We start from the raw sequence: 5,000 nt of genomic DNA on the forward strand, positions 1-5,000 counted from the left end.
GGGGCAGGCCGGGCGGGAGTTCCAGGAGCCCGGCCGCGATTCCGACTTCTCCCCGGTGCCCTGCCCGGAGGCCGGGCAGGTCCGGGGGCCTTCGGCGCGGGCGGCGGGCTGCTCCCGCGGGGGAGACGAGCCGTGCTGGGCCCCGGGAGGGAGGCCCGGGGTCGACCTGGCGCCGGGGCTCCGGCCCTGGAAGTCCCGATGAGGTTTTTCAAACGGCCCGTGCCCGGGCCTTCGCTCCAGGAGGGCGGACACTTTCGGCGGTTGCCCCCGGTGGCTGGGCCGGGTGCCGCATCTACAATATTGCCAGGAAAGGTCCGCGGAGATTTTCGGGGACACGGTTTTCGGGACCCTAGTTGCCCATCTTGGGTTCCAGGAGGTCGGGCAGGGGTACCTCCGGGACCGGACCGTGCTGCAGGAGGGGCTCAACCCCGGGTTTGGCTCCATGTCGACTGGAGCTCCGGCCCAGGGGCGGGCCGGGCGAGAGTTCCAGGAGCCCGGCCGCGATTCCGGCTTCTCCCCGGTGCCCTGCCCGGAGGCCGGGCAGGTCCGGGGGCCTTCGGCGCGGGCGGCGGGCTGCTCCCGCGGGGGAGACGAGCCTCTCTGGGGCCCGGGAGGTTGGCCCTGGGTCGACCTGGCGCCGGGGCTCGGGCTCCGGAAGTCCGTATGAGGTTTTTCAAACGGGCCTTGCCCGGGCCTTCGCTCCAGGAGGGCGGACACTTTCGGCGGTTGCCCCCGGCGGCTGGGCCGGGTGCCGCATCTACAATATTGCCAGGAAAGGTTCGCGGAGATTTTCGAGGACACGGGTTTCGGGACCCTAGATGCCCATCTTGGGTTCCAGGAGCTCGGACGGAGGAACCTCCGGGGCCGGACCGTTCCGAAGGAGGGGGTCAAAACCGAGTTTGGCTCCATGTCGACTGGAGCTCCGGCCCCGGGGCGGGCCGGGCGGCCTGCCCGGCGAGAGTTCCAGGAGCCCGGCCGCGATTCCGGCTTCTCCCCGGTGCCCTGCCCGGAGGCCGGGCGGGCCCGGGGGCCTTCGGCGCGGGCGGCAGGCGGCTTCCGCGGCGGAGACGAGCCTCTCTGGGGCCCGGGAGGTGGGCCCTGGGTCGACCTGCCGCCGGGGCTCGGGCTCCGGAAGTCCGTATGAGGTTTTTCAAACGGGCCTTGCCCGGGTCTTCGCTCCAGGAGGGCGGACACTTTCGGCGGTTGCCCCCGGCGGCTGGGCCGGGTGCCGCATCTACAATATTGCCAGGAAAGGTTCGCGGAGATTTTCGAGGACACGGGTTTCGGGACCCTAGATGCCCATCTTGGGTTCCAGGAGGCCGGACGGAGGAACCTCCGGGGCCGGACCGTGCTGCAGGAGAGGTTCAACCCCGAGTTTGGCTCCATGTCGACTGGAGCTCCGGCCCGGGGGGCGGGCCGGGCGGCCTGGCCGGGCGAGAGTTCCAGGAGCCCGGCCGCGATTCCTACTTCTCCCCGGTGCCCTGCCCGGAGGCCGGGCGGGTCCGGGGGCCTTCGGCGCGGGCAGCGGGCTGCTCCCGCGGGGGAGACGAGCCGCCCTAACGCCCGGGAGGGAGGCCCGGGGTCGACCTGGCTCCCGAGCTCCGGCCCTGGAAGTCCGTATGAGGATTTTCAAACGGGCCGTGCCCGGGCCTTCGCTCCAGGAGGCCGGACACTTTCGGCGGTTGCTCCCGGCGGCTGGGCCGGGTGCCACATCTACAATATTGCCAGGAAAGGTCCGCGGAGATTTTCGGGGACACGGTTTTCGGGACCCTAGATGCCCATCTTGGGTTCCAGGAGGTCGGACGGAGGAACCTCCGGGGCCGGACCGTGCTGCAGGAGAGGTTCAACCGCGAGTTTGGCTCCATGTCGACTGGAGCTCCGGCCCAGGGGCGGGCCGAGCGGCTTGGCCGGGCGAGAGTTCCAGGAGCCCGGCCGCGATTCCTACTTCTCCCCGGTGCCCTGCCCGGAGGCCGGGCGGGTCCGGGGGCCTTCGGCGCGGGCAGCGGGCTGCTCCCGCGGGGGAGACGAGCCGTGCTGGGCCCCGGGAGGGAGGCCCGCGGTCGACCTGGCGCCGGGGCTCCGGCCCTGGAAGTCCGTATGAGGTTTTTCAAACGGGCCTTGCCCGGGCCTTCGCTCCAGGAGGGCGGACACTTTCGGCGGTTGCCCCCGGCGGCTGGGCCGGGTGCCGCATCTACAATATTGCCAGGAAAGGTTCGCGGAGATTTTCGGGGACACGGATTTCGGGACCCTAGATGCCCATCTTGGGTTCCAGGAGGTCGGACGGAGGAACCTCCGGGGCCGGACCGTGCTGCAGGAGGGGGTCAAAACCGAGTTTGGCTCCATGTCGACTGGAGCTCCGGCCCGGGGGGCGGGCCGGGCGGGCAGGCCGGGCGAGAGTTCCAGGAACCCGGCCGCGATTCCGGCTTCGACCCGGTCGACTGCACGGCGGGCGTGCAGGCCGGGGGGCGACTCGCAGGGGCCCTTCCAGGCTGCGGGGCCCAGCGGTTGGAGCCCGGCTACCCCGGCGAAGGGGCGGAAGAACCTGCACGGCGCGGCGGGAGAACCCGGCATGCTTCCGCGGGGCAGGCCGGGCAGGAGTTCCAGGAGCCCGGCCACGATTCCTACTTCTCCCCGGTGCCCTGCCCGGAGGCCGGGCGGGCCCGGGGGCCTTCGGCGCGGGCATCAGGCGGCTTCCGCGGCGGAGACGTGCCTCTCTGGGGCCCGGGAGGTTGGCCCTGGGTCGACCTGGCGCCCGGGCTCGCGCTCCGGAAGTCCGTATGAGGTTTTTCAAACGGGCCTTGCCCGGGCCTTCGCTCCAGGAGGGCGGACACTTTCGGCGGTTGCCCCCGGTGGCTGGGCCGGGTGCCGCATCTACAATATTGCCAGGAAAGGTTCGCGGAGATTTTCGGGGACACGGATTTCGGGACCCTAGATGCCCATCTTGGGTTCCAGGAGGTCGGACGGGCGAACCTGCGGGGCCGGACCGTGCTGCAGGAGGGGGTCAAAACCGAGTTTGGCTCCATGTCGACTGGCGCTCCGGCCCGGGGGGCGGGCCGGGCGGGCAGGCCGGGCGAGAGTTCCAGGAACCCGGCCGCGATTCCGGCTTCGACCCGGTCGACTGCACGGCGGGCGTGCAGGCCGGCGGCGACTCGCAGGGCCCCTTCCAGGCAGCGGGGCCCAGCGGTTGGAGCCCGGCTACCCCGGCGAGGGGCGGAAGAACCTGCACGGCGCGGCCGGAGAACCCGGCATGCTTCCGCGTGGCAGGCCGGGCAGGAGTTCCAGGAGCCCGTCCACGATTCCTACTTCTCCCCGGTGCCCTGCCCGGAGGCCGGGCGGGCCCGGGGGCCTTCGCCGCGGGCGGCGGGCGGCTTCCGCGGCGGAGACGAGCCTCTCTGGGGCCCGGGAGGTCGGCCCTGGGTCGACCTGGCGCCGGGGCTCGGGCTCCGGAAGTCCGTATGAGGTTTTTCAAACGGGCCTTGCCCGGGCCTTCGTTCCAGGAGGGCGGACACTTTCGGCGGTTGCCCCCGGCGGCTGGGCCGGGTGCCGCATCTACAATATTGCCAGGAAAGGTTCGCGGAGATTTTCGGGGACACGGATTTCGGGACCCTAGATGCCCATCTTGGGTTCCAGGAGGTCGGAGGGAGGAACCTCCGGGGCCGGACCGTGCTGCAGGAGGGGGTCAAAACCGAGTTTGGCTCCAAGTCGACTGGAGCTCCGGCCCGGGGGGCGGGCCGGGCGGGCAGGCCGGGCGAGAGTTCCAGGAACCCGGCCGCGATTCCGGCTTCGACCCGGTCGACTGCACGGCGGGCGTGCAGGCCGGGGGGCGACTCGCAGGGGCCCTTCCAGGCTGCGGGGCCCAGCGGTTGGAGCCCGGCTACCCCGGCGAGGGGCGGAAGAACCTGCACGGCGCGGCGGGAGAACCCGGCATGCTTCCGCGTGGCAGGCCGGGCAGGAGTTCCAGGAGCCCGGCCACGATTCCTACTTCTCCCCGGTGCCCTGCCCGGAGGCCGGGCGGGCCCGGGGGCCTTCGGCGCGGGCGGCGGGCGGCTTCCGCGGCGGAGACGAGCCTCTCTGGGGCCCGGGAGGTCGGCCCTGGGTCGACCTGGCGCCGGGGCTCGGGCTCCGGAAGTCCGTATGAGGTTTTTGAAACGGGCCTTGCCCGGGCCTTCGCTCCAGGAGGGCGGACACTTTCGGCGGTTGCCCCCGGTGGCTGGGCCGGGTGCCGCATCTACAATATTGCCAGGAAAGGTTCGCGGAGATTTTCGGGGACACGGATTTCGGGACCCTAGATGCCCATCTTGGGTTCCAGGAGGTCGGACGGAGGAACCTCCGGGGCCGGACCGTGCTGCAGGAGGGGGTCAAAACCGAGTTTGGCTCCATGTCGACTGGAGCCCCGGCCCGGGGGGCGGGCCGGGCGGGCAGGCCGGGCGAGAGTTCCAGGAACCCGGCCGCGATTCCGGCTTCGACCCGGTCGACTGCACGGCGGGCGTGCAGGCCGGGGGGCGACTCGCAGGGGCCCTTCCACGCTGCGGGGCCCAGCGGTTGGAGCCCGGCTACCCCGGCGAGGGGCGGAAGAACCTGCACGGCGCGGCGGGAGAACCCGGCATGCTTCCGCGGGGCAGGCCGGGCAGGAGTTCCAGGAGCCCGGCCACGATTCCTACTTCTCCCCGGTGCCCTGCCCGGAGGCCGGGCGGGCCCGGGGGCCTTCGGCGCGGGCGGCGGGCGGCTTCCGCGGCGGAGACGAGCCTCTCTGGGGCCCGGGAGGTCGGCCCTGGGTCGACCTGGCGCCGGGGCTCGGGCTCCGGAAGTCCGTATGAGGTTTTTGAAACGGGCCTTGCCCGGGCCTTCGCTCCAGGAGGGCGGACACTTTCGGCGGTTGCCCCCGGTGGCTGGGCCGGGTGCCGCATCTACAATATTGCCAGGAAAGGTTCGCGGAGATTTTCGGGGACACGGATTTCGGGACCCTGGATGCCCATCTTGGGTTCCAGGAGGTCGGACGG

Source organism: Alligator mississippiensis, unplaced genomic scaffold (genome assembly GCF_030867095.1).
Source record: "Alligator mississippiensis isolate rAllMis1 unplaced genomic scaffold, rAllMis1 scaffold_20, whole genome shotgun sequence".
In the NCBI taxonomy this organism is placed as follows: domain Eukaryota; kingdom Metazoa; phylum Chordata; order Crocodylia; family Alligatoridae; genus Alligator; species Alligator mississippiensis.